The sequence below is a fragment of the Papilio polytes genome, unplaced genomic scaffold (assembly GCF_000836215.1).
Source record: "Papilio polytes unplaced genomic scaffold, Ppol_1.0 DF823969.1, whole genome shotgun sequence".
NCBI lineage: Eukaryota > Metazoa > Arthropoda > Insecta > Lepidoptera > Papilionidae > Papilio > Papilio polytes.
The window spans coordinates 18,758-36,723 of NW_013525235.1; the positions used below are offsets into that span (position 1 = coordinate 18,758).

At 33.4% G+C, this 17,966-nt stretch overlaps 1 protein-coding gene and 1 non-coding gene across 2 annotated transcripts in view; one reads left to right on the top strand and one right to left on the bottom strand.

Annotated features, from left to right (window-relative positions):
* The first annotated feature begins 775 nt into the window (after nt 1-775).
* Nucleotides 776-17,966, top strand: part of LOC106101638 (GTPase-activating protein CdGAPr) — a 63,806-nt gene continuing 46,615 nt past the window's right edge. Inside the window, exon 1 of the mRNA XM_013280935.1 lies at nt 776-1,176. The gene's annotated coding sequence lies outside the window, so the exon portion shown is untranslated. The remainder of the gene's footprint in view (nt 1,177-17,966) is intronic.
* On the bottom strand, nt 16,604-16,676 carry Trnak-cuu. The gene has a single exon. It is a non-coding gene; the product is annotated as a tRNA-Lys (tRNA).

A 17,966-nucleotide genomic window follows, 5' to 3' on the forward strand; every position in this document is an offset into this window, starting at 1 on the left:
AATGTATTGATCTCCTTAAATATTTTAAGTTATTTATTGTCATTAAAATGGATTATTTTCTTTTACGCTTTAAAGATTGTGATATTAAGTTAAAGATAATTTATATAATTTAATTAGTTACGACTACCTCATTAGTACCTATAGGAAAGTCGAAGTTATTAAGTGCTAAATTATTCTGGATTTTGAGTTGTTGTTTCAGATGTTGTCATATTAATTTTTAAATAAATGCTTCTGAAGTAAAAATGCCTTTTCTTTACTTTACCAACTTAACTATTACACTATGTAAGATTATTGCAGAAATATAAATAAAACAATACTAAATAAAAATGACCTAAAGATACTAAATAATAACCTTGATTATGCTTGTTATGCAAATTATTAAAGTGTAGTGTGTTACTATTACAGTACTGTGTTTTAATGTTTTGTGTTAAAAAACAAAAAACAAAATCATTTAAAACAACTTCTAAGGTCAGACTGGTTAATTACTATGTTCCTAAATCAACGCCATCTATACATGTATTAAGATACAAAATCAACACTTCACCATGAGCTACTACTCCCAAAAAGATGGCGCTACGTGTATTACATGCTATTATTTTTTTTCTTACTATAGTCGTAAACTTTAGATGTTCTTTTATTTTATAGATATTCATAAAAATAACTAGAGATTAAAAATGTAATTTGGGAAAATCGAACATATATAAAGGGCAACATTTCAAAAATGGCGTCGCGTCCATAGGCCAAGGCTACTACAATCTGTCAAACGGTTGTTGACTTCCGCAGAAGTTGGTTGGTTAAAGTGATAGTAAGATCTGTCAATAATAATTTGTTTATGCGATTCACGCATAAATCGTGTGAAGAATAAAAGAAACATTCGTGAGAATTGAGTTGAGTGATATGTGTAATCATTTCTAATTTAATGCGATTATTTTTCTGTCGTTAATCGCCGCTTTATTTCAAGTTTATTTTGAAGGAGTGTCTACCATTTCGCAGTGTTGGACTTCCCGTATTACGTGCTATTGTATACAATAATATTGAGAAATACAACTGGAGTAATTCCTCGTTGTATTTATTATAAATAATTAAATTAAGTGTTTGTGGTTTACGGAATGCCTAATGAGTGACAGAAATGGATTTTCCTCATTCTAGTGGACAGATTTACCCCCTGCTTTGAAGGTGTGTATATTCATGTATCTAATTATATTACAAAATACTGTCTACTATTTCTTCTGTTACATTATTGATTGTAATGAATTATTTTTATTTACTAAAACGAAACATTTATTTTGGTATGTTGTTCATGTTACTATAAGTCTGCATAAATCGTAAACAAACACTACATAATCTACTCAACATTTTTATAGTGTTTTATTTCACAGTTAAATCTTAATTATAAAATATAATTAAATTATCCACATATCCAATTTCTCCTCGTGGTAAAATTTATTTACCAATATCTAATATATTTAAATATCCACTTTACTTTGGGTTAGCGACAAGTTCATATCTAGTTAAAATTCTATAAGCTATGAGGCTGTTGTTATAAATGAGTAAGTAGGCTTTAAAGGCCATCATTTTAGTAGTCGTTTTTTTTTTAAATTGAAAGTTTTTTTGAATTTAAATTGAAACCTGAATTCGCCGCTGCCCATTTACATCCGCAAAAGATGCCTTGCCTATCTTTGATTTACGGAGTAGGGAACGCACAGAAAGAAGATATTTTCCCTTCCTATACGTCCCAACCTCTGTCAAATACATGATACGTGTACTCTTTAACGCTCCATCTAATTATTATTACGAAAACCTATATAACGACCTATATAATGACCTATGTACTGATGTAGAGTATTATTTTTACAACATTAACGTAAATAAATAAGGAAACAATTTTTTTAACACAAACGAAATGTTACCAATTTTAACGTGATACGAAACTTGACCCAGTTTCCTTCTAATGACTTTCTATTTCTCTGAATTTTTTACACGAATTTAAAAAAATTAATCTCGATATTTAACATTAAAAAGCACAGAACATTTGCCACTTCAGTTTTAACATAGTTTTAACACCTTTCAGTTCCAAGTTACGCAGACATCCCGTCAACTTGGCAACAAAATTGTATTGATCGAAACCAAAAATTGTTGTATCAAAAAATTGTTGTATTGTTGTGTTTGATGTATGTTGTAATAGTATAGTCGTTCAGAAAATATTCTTGTTATGTGATAACTTAATTTAAACTCCTTTATTTAGTAAAAATGTTACTTTATTTCAGTGCAAATGTCTTTCGACCTTTGCATATGAAACCGGGTTCTTTTTTTCTCGGAAGCTCGGGTTACGGGCGCGGTCGTAGAAATTGCGACACTCGCACGGAACAGCTGCAGCGGAAAGTAGTTACCATGTGGTAATTTAAAAAATAATGTATGGAAATCTTACTAATGTTATGAATGTGAAAGTTTGTTAGAGTTTGTAGCCTAAACTGCTTAAGGAATCACGATGAAATTTGGAATAGACACAGAAGATAGCCTGAAAGAAAGCATAGGTGACTTACTTTTGTTGTTTTTATTACGCAAACGAAGTCGCAGGCGAAAACTAATAAGTAAAATTATAAATTCTGGCGATTGAAAAAGAGAATAAAAGATTGTACATAATGCATTGATAGTCTGTAGAATTGACCGCTCCAAGTGATACCATAAATGCAGAAGATGGGCGAAGTCCCTGTCTGTTATGTTATGTTTTGTTTGATGATTGTATTGGAGCCTAAATTCTAGTCCTCTTCTACTTCTTATTTATCTAAATAGGATAGAAAGAGGTGTTGAGTTTGTGGACATTTTCTCCTCTGCCCATTATAGATAGACACAACTTTGCTTCCAACTTACAAATTGCAAAAGGTCGCTTCATGTGGTCGCTCGTTTACCATGTCTAATTGGTAACCCTACAACTTTGCGTCTCTGACACCTGTACCTTTGAACTGAAAAACGGCTTCAACTTTCAAAAATCTCTATAGCTAATTGTATATCTCGGTAGTTAATTTGCTCTCAATTCGCACTACGCCATGTTTCATCTCGCCTTGGGAAAGTGTTCGTAATTGATCTAATTTAGTTAATTAAACCGCGTTGAATGGATAGAAACGCTTTTAAAATAACTTTTTTTTACGTTAATTTAATAAAATTTTAATAGGTATTAGATAAGAAAGTGTGGATAAAACTATAGGCAAAGATTATGCACGCATTGAAGCGCCAATAGCCTAATGGTAGGTCGGGTTCGCATTCCGCCATTCCACTATTTTAAACTATATCCTAGCATCCCATTCTAGTGTTACTAATACTGAATACTTAAAAATAACAATAAATTAAACTTAAATAGCAGTAAAACTATCATCAACTATATCACTAACTAGCTATTGCTCGCGACTTTGGCCGTGTGAAATAAAAAAGTAATAAAAAATACAGCAGATGGTAATCACACTTAAATTACCTTTCTTAAAATCGGCCCAATAGTTTCTGCGTGAATCAAATCAAACAAAATCCAAAAATACAAATCTTTTCTCTTTATAATATTAGTACAGAAGTATAGATAAATACTAGCACTTACTGAAATAGTATTTTCAGGTTTGAAAAAATAAATTTACAATGATTGAAATATATCTGCGATACGCCTTTTTATGAAAAATCGTTCAATAAACACTTTTATTTAATAAAATGTCGATGTTACTAACTAAATTATTATTGTAATAAAGTTTATTGAATCAATTTATCTTGTCGATAAGTAGACGACGGGTAAGTCATTAAGTAACACTCAAGTTATCGCTAAGTGTTACTTATCGACACGTAACAAGGAAACTGTTTACGTAAGCTAACATTTTGAAAGAAAGTTGTCACTTGATACATTAATTGCACTTTAAGTTACTTCATCTTTTACTTAACTATTAGTAGTCAATATAACTGCGTACATCGGCGGTAAGTAAAGAAAAAGAACTGCTTTTTTCTTGTTGAATTTTCACTTTTCAATTTTTTATTGCATCTTCTAAAGTAAAAATCTATACTTAACTGTTTTACAAAGAATGTAATCGATTATTTTCTATAAGATGCATGTAATTATTTTATGATATTGAGACGATATTTAAATTTGAAATCACGTCTTAAACTTTAAATTGAATAAAAATTTGGACATCTATCAGATTGAGTTTCGTTTCAGTAATCGGCTCAGTAAATTGCCTTTGAATATGTCTCATTATGGTGTAAAATTGACATTGTATAACAAAATGTTAACCTATCTTACATATTCGTTGTGCGCATTGCATTTCCCGCAATCGAAAGTGGAAAGCGGTTGTGGGGTCCAGTGAAACTGGCCGACGCGGGCCGAATACACCCGGCTCTTACATTATTTTAAATAAATTAACCATACACCGTGCTCGTCCATCAAACTGTGACCTATAAAATGACTCCACCGATTTCACATCTAAGCCCTTATAGCTGTGAAATAATCAAAACGCGTTATAGAAGTATAATGAGATTCAAAATTTGTGGCCGCTTGTAGTTTGCGCATGTGCGATATAATATACCGAGCTTCTATAAAGTTTGGATAGCACTACACTGGTACCAAATTCTAACTACGTTAAATCCTATAGATATTGATAGTCAGTCAACGGTATTTAAATTAGTCTGGTTATAATTTTCAATTGTTTGGATGTGTTAACGCTGGTTTTTCATTGAAGTAATCGATATACGTGAGAGCCGGTTCCGTCTCAATGCGTCTGCTACTAATACGGGTGTGCAATAACTATGTTAATGAATATTAAGTAACTTTTGTACTGCTTTGATAGAAAAATTGCACTCACAGAGCACTCAGTGGTAGAGCCTGCTTTAATATCTTTGCAGAGTTGGATTGGCTTGCCAGGAACAATACCACGAACAAACAGAAGACAGGCGTTAAGTGGTATTTCCGCGTGCAGTCTGATAAGTGATGAGCCGGAGGCCTAATTTTAGTCCCTTTCCCTTTCCACCTTTTCCTTAAGAGGAAAGGATGGGAAGGAAAATGGATTTGGTGGAGGGGAAATGTCCTCTTTATGTGCGTCTCCTCCTCCGTCGATTAAAAGTAGGCAACGCATCTGTAATTGCGTATGTTTATGGGCAGCTGTCGCTTTACATGTCGGTGGATTCAGGTGGCCGCTTGCTCGTTTGCCACCTTATATTTAAAAAAGAAAGGTAATTTCAATCTATCCTTTCCTACCTTTTCTTTATAAGGAATTAAAGAAAAGGGAAAGGTCTTCCGTCGATCAAAGATAGACAACGTATCAGTAGTAAAGAACAATTATAAGTCGTACTTAAATATTGACCTGATAATAGTACCATTACTCATGAGATACTATGTCTGTTGTTATAAGATTAAGTGCATAGAAGCTCTTTACAAATGATATGTAACGTTTGTAAACATATCAACTTCTAGTTTACAATACTTTAGCTTGTAAATAATGCAATACGCGATTTACAAATTGGCAACACAATGTCAGTAACAACCAGAAGAGAAATTAACGACCAACGTCTGCCAGATAGAAATAATTTCTCCTTGTCATTTGAAAAGTCTGAGCATTTTTAATGGAAATTGAATTGTGTGTGATGTTCAAAGAGAATTTAATTTTGAAGTGACATCTTCATCGTCGTCTTTCCAGACTCGTGGTAATCTCTTCGAGGACCCGCTTCTAACATCTGCAGTAATCACATTTTGAATTTTAAATTTGGAATGTAAAGAGAATTGACCTTGAAGCGTCAATTGCTTCTTCGTCGTCTTTCCAGACTCGTCGTAGTCATCATCTATTCGTCACCTGCTCTACTATTTGCTATTACCTGCTTGAACGCTACCTTTTAGCACATTGGTGCCAGGAGACGTTCTACTGCCTTTCTAATCTTATTGGCTATCTTCCCCGTGACCTGGTGCCCTCTAGTGTCTCCAGCCCTCAACAGTAACTAAAGGTAATGAAATAAAATCTTCAAATTGAGACAATATTAATTTAATTATATACGTTTTACAGTGTGGCCACATTATCGAAATGATTGAAAAAGTTAGTTTTTTTTCACAGTTTAAGTATTTTCATTTGTAATTATCTATGAGAGATGACGCAATCCGTTTGTTTCGTTTTAATCCATCGCTCGGTTGTTACGCTAATTGACCCCAATTGGTACTTAACTACGGAACATGGGCCCTCAGCCCTGCCCACTGGCCAAACAGCGCTACAAGTACACACGCAAATTAATCTGCTAAAATGCGATATGACTGATACTCTTGTTAGTTTTAGAAAATGTATAAAAGGACTCAAATAAAAACATTTTTTTTTGTTTTCAAAACGTTTTCTACACTAATATAATAAAGCGTAAACAAACACTACTTCGAAGCGTAGGATGTCAGCACTCACAGCATGTTTTTGAATTTTTTTTTCTTTAATAAAGAATCCTACACTTACGACACCTTTAGGCTGTATGTTTTCACGATATTAAACTTAGGTGGTCAATAAATTGGAATAAACCACTATGTGGGGAAGGGACCATAAAGTACAAGCTGCCAACATTGCGGAAGCAAGGATATAGTAACGGTAATTTTGACATTTGCAATTGTAAATTTGACAAATATAAACAATAAAATAAAGTTTTTATAATTCCATGCGGATAAAGCTGTACGGGAACAGCCAGTGATATATAAAATAGGATTATTTACGTTATTTAATAATAATTATTACCGCTTTTAGAAAGTGCAGTCAGTGTATGAGCATTTTAAACTACCCGTAATGACAGGAAGGCGCGGCTTCGATTAAATGAAGCCGCTCAGACTAATACCACGGCTTCCTGCAGACGCTAGATCAATATTAAATGTAGAATAATTAGCAAACTAATGGCCGGTTTCCCAGATACGTTTAATTTGTTAGTGTTTCGATAATTTCATGAAATGCATTTCCGAACTACGTAACTAGTTTTAATCCGTTGAAAGATAGGTCAACATACTTATATATCGCTAGGCTATTTCAGAAACCAGACATAAATATTGTAAAGTTAACTCTGTTTTGACTGACAGGGATGAATTATCAATTCATGGTTTAATTAAAACTATTTGTTAGTCGTTACCCGCGACTTTGTACGCGTTTAATTCAGAAAACTGAGTCTATGGGCTTTAGCAGACTAATCTACTTCTGTTCCCAATTTCGTTAAGATTCATTCAGCAGTTTTGGAGTTACAAACATCCATACATACTTTCGCATTTATAATGTAACCTTTGTTAGTGACGGTAGATTGTAAATACTTGTAAAGGTTACGTCTATTGCCCTTTAACTGACATTAAATTAATAGTCTTTGTTTTATAATGGCAACAATGTGACATAACCTTTATAAAATAAGAAAAATAATTATGCTAAGGGCAGGCCTTTGACTAAAACAGTGTGATAGACACTGTTGTGCGATTGTCGATTGTTTCATAGCCAATTCAACTGTTTTGTTGCACAACTAAAAATCGAGTAGTGTGCACCTTCATATAAGCTCATACGAATCAAAGCGAGACTAAACAGTTCTGAGTTAGTTTAGTTAAAGGCGTGCGTTCTTAACATATATTAAATGGTTTTCTATTACTTATTTAAAGTTATATCACGTACATATGAAAGTACATAACTTATAAAATGACGCATACATATCTCTTAATCGAGAAATTTACGTGAGTATTAAGATATTTATTTATAATAGAAGCACGTAAAGTATGGTAGAATTTAAATACATTTTTTTTTGTAACATGAGGTGGCAAACGAGCAAGCCACCTGAATCTACCTATAAATATCTACCTATCTATCTATAAAGCGACCGCTGCCCATAAATATCCGCAATTGCAGATACGTTGCCTGCCCTTCATTGACGGAGGAAACTCACATAAAGAGGACATTTTCCCTTCTTTTGCATTTCCCCCACAGTCAAATCCACTTTTCCTTTTCTCTAATAAAAGGGTGGAAAGGGATATGGACTAAAATTAGGCCCCCTTGTTAAAATTATCTGATAATGTTAACATCTGTTATCTGGTAACATTAACTTGCAGTTTTATCGTATTAGTGACTAAAGAAATACTATAAACTAGCTGTTCGCGTGCGGCTGCATCCGCATGAAATTATAAATTTATTGTTTGCATTTGTCAAATTCTCAATTGCAAATGTCAAAATACCAATTACCTTACAATGGCAATCTTGCTTTCTTGATGTTAGCAGCAACTTATGGTTTCTTTCCAACATTAGGGTTTTTATCCGAAATATTTACCCCCTAAGATTAATAGCGTAAAAATATATAGCCTAAAGCGTGACGTTAGTGTAGGGCTTTTTATTAAAACAAGAATTGTTCAAAAAATTGCTGTAATTGCTGACATCTTAGGGTGAGTTGCACCATATCGCCGGTTACCGTTAAAGTTAAAATTATTTGTAACAGTAATATTTGGAATAACCTTAAAATTTACTAAGGATGAGTTACATTAACTAACTATAAACCTTAACCAGCACATTCCCGATGGTTACGTCTTCGGATGTTCATGATATTCGCTACACCAGTTTTGCGCTGGTCAAAATGACGTCATATTTGACACTAATCATAACCGCCCGATTTTGGGCGGTTATAGTTAGCGTTACGGTTAGTGTCAGTTCGGTAGTGTCAACTGTCACAAGCTCTTATCTTCAAAAGCACAAATAATGGAAAAAGTAATGGAAAAAGAAAATATCTACTATTATCCTATACGTAATCCAGAAGAATAAAGTCTTGCGTGCTCGGAAATAATGGATTTCCAAGATGGAACTCGAAATTTGGCCAAACATTCAGTTTGGACAAATTTCGAGTGTCTAAGGCCATAGCAACAGCGCTTGTCCCTTTTCTCTTATTTAAAAAAATGTCCTCCATAAAAGGTCAATTTATAATATGCATTGACAGGACAATTTATAATATGGAAAATAAATAAGATGCATTTATATTTGTATAATTTTATTGCTTCATTTTTGCTACATATTTGAGTAGTAAAGTAAATACAGTTTCAATAATGGCCCAAACTAGTTTATTTTCACAAGAGTTTGCCATTTTCTCCATCTTCGTGGGCAAAAAGTTTATTTCACTATAAAATACCATGCGTATGATACATAAATATAATCGGTGAAACATGAATTTCCAAACATTTTAATTTACGTAAATGTCATTCTTGACACCAACTTGACACTTTAGTGGCATTCAGGTTTAAATGTTTCCATTGTAAAAACGAAAAACACATAAAACCTCTGTGAGAATATGTTTTTGCACTTGTAACCCTATTAACTATAACTATAACTTTTACGATAACCGGCGATTTGATGCAACTCACCCTTAGGCAATAAAGAAGAGTGTGTTTACGCTTTATTATAATAGTATAGAAGTATAGATACGCACCTACATATAAAATAGCATGTAAATGTTTGTTACTACATGTCTCCAAAATTGATTAATGCGATTCATCCCATGTAATTTAAAAATACCTAAAAACTAATTGTTACAACCAGCTATTATAGAACTCTCACAGTTATGAGTCCCACTTATAACAAACGTTAGTCGGTGCGAAATTAGCATATTTATTTTGACGTTTTGATGGTTCTACTGACTGGTCTGTTAGCTGACCGTTATCTGACGGATCGTATTGATGACCTCTGAATAGATGCTAATTATTTTCGCTTATAGTTTTTTTGTAGAAGTTTACGTATTAGAATTATGGGCTATAAATCTGTTAAAGCTACAAGTTTATATATTTAAATTAATTGATTAGTGATTTTTATACCAAATCTACACTAATGGAATCTCTAAGTAATCTTAATGGCTATGAGTATGTACTCTCATACATTTATATCCGTTATATCTGAATAGACTCCCTTAAGTATATCCTCTTTCGTATAAAACTTACTTTCTTCGGTTTTTCGAAACCTTTGTAGCCTTTCGTATTCAATTTAAGGAAATATTCGTACAGTACTAGTAAAAACTATCTATAGTAACATAATAAAGCGTAAACACACACTTCTTTGTTGTCTAAGATGTCAGCAATTACAGCATATTTTAAAATACTTCTCTTTATAATAAAAAGCTCTACACTGACGTCACGCTTTAGGCTATATATTTTTTACGCTATTAAACATAGTGGGTAAATTGGATAAACACCCTAATGTGGGAAAGAGACCATATGCTGCTGCCAACATCAAGAAAGCAAGATTGCCATAGTAAGGTGATTGGTATTTTGACATTTGCAATTGAGAATTTGATAAATGTAAACAATAAAATAAAGTTTTTATAATATCATGCGGATGAAACCGCACGGGATCAGCTAATAGTACAATAAATAATATTCGTACAGTGTACCATACTAAAAACCAAAGTACTATAAATGTTTTTAGCGATACACACGTAGTGATTTTATATACCTCGACTTGTACCCTAACCGCAGACCGGTGTCGAGTAGCTATCAGTAGGAATAACAACGTGTTAGTGTTACGTTTACAAACAAAATATACATGTACAACATGATTCATACTAATGTTATTAATTAAAAAGTTTGTAAAGATGTTTGTTACTTCTCAACTTAACGGCTTAACGGATCTGCATGAACATGTAGGCTGCTTACTGAGCTCTTTTTGTATGCACAGTTGAAGTCGCGGGTAAAAGTTAGTTTTACAATAAATTGAATAGTCTAGTATAAGTGACATCGATATGTTTAAAAAAACAGATTACTAATAATACTTCTTGCTATATTATAAATGCGAAAGTTTAGATGGATGAAAGGATATTTGTGAAAGTTTCTAGTCTAGACAAACAGAATTTGGTGAAATTAAGTATACATATAAAGGATAATCTAGAAGAACACAGGCTATTTACTGTTTTCAATTCCACGCAGACGGAGTCGCGATCGAAAGATAGTAATACATTGGTGATTCGGCAATGGAAACCAACGGTTACATTAACCACAGACAACGTGTAGACCGGGTATTCGACGGGCTGATATGCTATCGTTTTACAAGGATTTGCTTTCAGTCTTATTACGGGGAAGTATGGGCTGTAAACTTCCTTGACTGTATGAATTTTAAGTCTATGGAAATCCCAGAGGACTCACAGAATGTATATTAAAAGTTACGATAAAGGCAGGCTTGGTAATGTCTGTAAAAATGTGTCTGTACTAATGAACTGCTTTTACTGATAACGAATGGATGTCGGAATACTTTCTTTTGTCTGACGATAACATATTGATTTATTATTTACATACTAGCTTTCGCTAGCGACTTCGTCTGCGTGGAATTGAAGAAAACAAAAGTGATTAGCTTATGTATTCTCCCAGACTATCCTCTACGTTTATACCAAATTTCATCGAAATCCGTTCAGCCGTTAAGGCTACAAACTCTAACAAACATCCATCCATATATCTAATCTTTCGCATTTATAACATAAGTATGATTATTTAGTAATAAGATTGTATCATCTTCCCCCAGTCCTTGTTCTACTCCATCTTAGGAGTTAAACAATCTACCGTCATCTCCTTTACTCCCTTCATAATCATGTCTTTTACGGAATCTAGCCATCTCTTTCTAGGTCTACCTCTACCGGTGTACCTTCACACTTATTACTAAAGTTCTCCTTGTATCTTCTTCTTCTATCTTGTGATTCATACTCTTATCATGACATGTCATCTTACTAATCTTACTTCTACTAATGTTACAAATGCGAAAGTTTAGATGAATAGATGTTTGTTAGAGTTTGTAGTCTAAACTGCTACACGGAAGTCGATGAAATTCAACATAGATGTAGAGGATAGTCTGGAAGAACACTTAGGCTACTTACTTTAGTTTTTTTTAACTTAACACGGACGGAATCACAGACGAAAGATAGTAAATAAATTAACATGTCCTACACGTGTATCCAAATATGAACATTGTATTCAAAAACAATTAACCTATTACCTGTTACCCTTTTCGGATTATTATTGCCATGTAGGGTGGAAGTGGAGGGCACTCGAAATAGTCCCACCTTGGAGTTTGCCGAATATTTATAGGTCAAAGGGACGGACGAGGTCGTGGTAAAGTCATCCTTACACATAAAGCTAAGAAATGGTACGCGATAGATTTATAATTATTTTTGTGATGTGGTAAGAGAACGGAACGAAAATTAGGAAGTATCTAACTAAAAACAAAATGAAATAAGCTAATCGGAAATTAAGTAATTTGACCTAATTTAGGTATCTATATTTGAAAAAAAAAATGTTTGCATTGAATTTTATTTTCTACTTCTGCTAACTTCCTATCAAGTCTGATTACATTAACACATGTCATATTGTCATGCATTGAGTTTTAAATAAACATTATCTTATCGCGTAATATATCTTAGCTTTAAGTGTACAAGCGATACTTATAAAGCCATATCTTGCGATGACTCATGCCTGACGTAAGCTTCAACCCTTGTTTAGGGGAAGTGGGCTTGGTAATACAGGTCGCCAGGCATTTACGACCGACCTTCGTTTGCTGTCTTTTGTATGAACAGCGTCATTTCTTTAAAGGTTAGTTTGTTAATGAGATATGGTAGATAGTGCCATTAGTGATATCGCCATTATAACGTCATCATAGTAAAATTTACGTTTGTGACGTCACGTGATATGTTAAAAGTTATTCTCGCTGTTTTTGTACTATAATGTTATTAGATCCAATTACCACAAAGCTACCAGCGACTCTGGATGCTTTTTGCCAACTACTTGCCAGCTAGTCTGGCTGACTAATCTCGTTACCTATTTCCACTGGTGTTGCCAAAACTACTGTATAAAATGACAGCCACACGCAGCTAGAGTCAAGCTGCTCTGCCAAGTGGAAACAGACTTTTAATATCTTAAGCATGTTTTGTTATAACTTTTAAGTAGGGGATTGTATTAATGCGAATATTCGAACGCTGTAATTTATGGTATAGTAGTAAGTTTTGGCAGTCTGCCCGTGGGCTGGCCGCGCCCTGTACGCAGTGCGCGCTATCCCGGGTCAAGGTTGCTTCAGTCATTGTTTTAATTATTATAAAGTACTTTTTAATACCTGATAATAGTCTGATTCACTGCTGTAGTCGTTTAATGATTACTGGCTGTTTCACGCGACTTCGCCCATGTGAAATTGAAAAATAATAAAAAATATATGTTACTCACAGATAAATTACCTTTCTGATGGTGAAAGAATTTTTAAAATCGGCTCAGTAGTTTTTGAGTTATTTCAATACATACAAAAATACAAATCTTTCCTCTTTATAATATTAGTATAGATTTAAGCAGTCCTTAAGGGTTAATTATTAAATTTACACGAAGAGATTCAAAATTCCTTCATGTTTTACGAAATGTAGATGTTAAAAATTATTTTTATTCGATTTATGTTTTTTAATGTAAATTTAAAAACCATTCAGTTATGACGTCATCGTTACTAATGAAGTGAATATAACCTAAGCGTCCACAAAGTTATTTGTTCAAGTAATTTGAAACTAACTTCGTATGCAGTTTTGTTTCGCAGACTATCAAGGTTGAATAAGGTCAAGGTTTTCTTTTGTTTGTTGTTTTGTTGCGATATTGGTACAAAAGTCATATGCTGCCGATTGACTTGACTATATTTCTATTGCCTACCTTTTCGGAAAATATAATTCAAACAAATCGCGTACTAATATAGTAGTTACTTTGGATTATTCAAAACTAGCTTTCGCCAGAGATTTTGTCCGTGCGCAAAAAAATAGCATTTGTGTTCTTCCGACATATGGCCTACATCTGTTCCAAATTTCGTGAAGAACTGTTCCGTTGTTTAGGAGATATTTTTAAGTAACTTCCATACAAATGTATAAATTTCCGCATTTATAATATTAGTAAAATAATCATATAAATATAGCTAAATTAGCTTTCGCCATCGACTCCGTCCTTGTAAAATTAAAACAAAAACCTAAAGTGAGTAGCTTATGTGTTCTTCCAGACTATCCTCTTAATGTATGCCAAATTTCATCCAGATCCGTTCAGCCGTTTAGGTTACAAACTTTAACAAACACCCATCCATCTAAAATTTCGCATTTAAAATATCATATAACTAGCTTACGCCCGCGACTCCGTCCGCGTGAAATTAAAAAAAACAAAAGTGAGTAGCCTATGTTTTCTTCCAGACTATCCTCTACATCTATACAAAATGTAATCGAAATCTGTTTAGCCGTTTAGGCTAGAAACTCTAACAAACATCAATCCATCCATCTAAACTTTCACATTTGTAATATTAGTATGGAGTATGATTAGTATGATAGATAAATTTCCATAAACTTAACAATACCAAATGAGGACTCATTAATTTTGATTGCATGTATATAATCTAATAATGTCTTTTCCCTGACTCATCCCCGCATCGAGTAACTTTCGGGAGATGTTCTAGGAATGGAACGGGATGTGACTTGGGGGTAAAAATGTCAAGTTTTGTTAGTCATAGTTATTTTTGTAGTAGAAACTACATCAGTTTTGGTTCTCGTTAGCAAGATTTTGAATACGTTAATTGTTATTTTGCTATCCAATTTTAATGTAACACGAAAAAATTTTTTTTCTAGCAAGAAAATGTGGATTAAAATAAAAAATTCTACATTCAGAAAATGTTTAGTATTTTTAAAATTCATTGTAGTAATTTTAATGCAAGCAATTTAACAGTAATGTGTCCACTTTCTCCATTCTCTTCCGTTTCCGCTTTTGTTTTTATCTTCTTATATGAAGAAAGAAATTTTTGTCGACTTCTTTTATTTGATCTTGGAATTTGGATGTTATCGTACTTACGGTTACAAATACTTTGTCCTGATATTACTTTATTTGTTGATGTTTGAGATATTTTTTTGGCGTCGTCATAGGGAAGGCGGGGCTGCAGCCCATTTGTTATTTCGATTCTCTAGGACGGCAACGAAGTGTTTCATATTCGTTTCAGTAATCTTCTGTAAGTGGGTTATTTGGCAAGTTTATTGTAGAAAATATTCTTAATGTACTGCAGTGTAGATATAAAATGTCCGTTCTACTTTCTGATCTCACGTTCCTATGGCGCCGGTACGACTAGACATGGTGTGACGTCACTATGTTAACATCCCCCTACGTTTAAGAAACTACCCCTATTGGCACGAAGCCGAGCTGTTCTGAGTAAAAGGGATTTTATTGCTCATCTTGATGTGTAGACAAAAATTACAAACTACCTTCAAAACTTTTTTTCCTTTAAATGCGTTAGTCATATTTGATAAATGAGTTATGCAGACGAACATACAGATATACATATTTTTATATAGACTAGATTTCGCCCGGGAATCCGTCCGCGTGGAATAAAAAAACAAAACTAAATAGTAACTATCCTCTACATCTATGCTAAATTTTATCGAGATCCGTTCAATTTAGGATATAAACTCTAACAAACATCCATCCGTCAAAACTATCGCATTTATAATATTAGTAAAATTAGTAAGATAAATGACATGCGAGACAAATTCCCGTGCGACTGAAAGCAACAATACTAGAAGCCGGTTGGTGTTTGGGAGACCCTGTGTCCGGTGACATATGGCCGACTGCAACGGTCTGCTTTCCCAGCGGTGGCCACATGACACGACTATGAAGGCCAAAATAATATCTATTGCATGGTGACACAGTTGCATTTGCTTTGTACTATATTGTGTTATGGGCAGAAAGCATACAATTAATTTTTAAAACCCTTTTATTATTACCTAATTTCTCATGTAAAGACGTTTAATGAAAGATAATCCATTAAAGAATTAACAAATGTAAATTCTTACTTTTAATTTTATTACGAAAGTTTATATGTATGGATGGATGGATGTTTGTTAGAGTTTGTAGCCTAAACTGCTAATCGGGTCTTGATGAAAGGCATGCAAAGGATAGTCTGGAAGAACACATAGAAACTAGCCTATTTTTTTTTTATTTATTTCATATGGTCGGAGGCGCGGACGAAAGCTAGTTAGATTTCAAAACTAATAGGACCATATTAACTGCCCTCCCCCTAGACTTAGCCTAGATCTTCGCATTGCAACGCCAATATAGTGTTTCTCTCAGTTCGACCTCAGTAATAAAGTATATACTGTACTTTAAAATGCCGGTCACGTTTCTCTTGTCGTTCCCACGGGTACCTCGTGAGTTAAATATTAGGGGCTGCAGTTTCCAGTCTTCTGTATAATACGAGTACATACATGTTATGTACCCTGACTAGATTGGTTTATTATGTACGAGCTGTCGCCCGCAAACTTCGATAGCGCAAATTTGGAACACCCGTTACGCCATTTTGATATCTCGGAATTTAAAATAAATGTAGCCTGTAATATGCCCGTCTATATCAACTACCCTCTAGAGCAAGAGATTACCCGGAAAGAACATGGCTTGCGGACGGACAAACATTGTTTAAATGTGATTTTTATTATCAGCGACGCTAATAACATTTTCCGAAATCTGGAATTTTTCTTTATATATTACAGACACTCCAATTTTTTTTTAATATTACAGATTTAAAATTAAAATTAAAATCTGCATTTAGTGAATTACTGGTGATTTTTGTGGAAATTCTAAATGAACAAAAAGTTGCGCCCAACGTGGGGCTCGAACCCACGACCCTGAGATTAAGAGTCTCATGCTCTACCGACTGAGCTAGCCGGGCTTGTACAATGTTAATTCAATTTACTGATAACTATCGTTGATTTGCCCAGCGTTCTGTCATGAGAACGATTTTACAACGCAATGTCTTGTCCTTGATTTTTACCTTGTAACTGGTTTCTCTTCTTAACAATGACTAACAGTCAACAAATCGAGTGTTTTTATTACTTTTAAATGAAGTTTAATATAAGTTTTAAATAAGATACCTTACCTGTAATTTTAGATTTTGACAGACTAAACTTTTTTGAAAATAAAAACACCCGCGTCCCAGGTCCCTGAGAAATATATGTCAGGGGAGCGACGAGAGTGGCAGAAGCCGCCAAAAAAAAATGTTTAACGCATTTTTTTCATAAGACTTTTGCACTCATAGTGACCCTAATGCTAGATTTCTGAAGTTTTCGTTCATTTTATCATTATTCATGAAGTTATTATCAAAAACACTAACGAATGGTTAAATATAGCTAGGAAACCGGCCTATAGTGTGCTTTGATTGTTTACACGAGTACTTAGTACTAAGAAATGTCAATTTTTAGTACAATAGTACAAAGTTTTAAACATACATATTATCTTTACTTAAATTGTGTCACTATGAGTAAGTAATTATCTTAAATTTACTCATAGTTGATAATATCTATAAAAGACATCTCATTGTTTCTTCCTTTGTATTACAATTTAGTAACAAATGTCTATACACTGACTAAAGGAGATATTTATAAAACTATTACTAATGGACTATTCGACTTTAACAAATGTAAACGTAATCCTTATGACATTTTAAAACAATTGTACAAAAACAAATCTTACTAATATTATAAATGCGAAAGTTTAGATGGATGGATGTTTGTTAGTTTGTAGTCTAAACGGCTGAACGGATCTCGATGAAATTTGGCATAGACGTAGAGGATAGTCTAAAGGAATACATAGGCTACTTACTTGATTTTTTTTCCACACGGACGGAGTCGCGAGTAAAAGCTAGTGTTATCATAAAACTAAAAGTAAAATCCGAGTTTGCGAACTTTATACAATTAAAAATAGTCTATGTTACTTAGGGATAATGTATTTTTCTATCGGTGAAAGAAATTTTGAAATCGGTTCAGTAGTTTTTGAGTTTCTTAGTTACAAACTTATATATTTCTTTGTATAATAGTGAAATTTATTGTTAATCTATTAAGAAGTAAATGGATGATGTTAAAAGCTTTTTATATTTTTTATTACGCTTTTAATTTAAAACTCGGTTTCTTGAAATATAGAACTATTTGTAAATGTTATTTGAATTGTATATCTAAGTTAAATT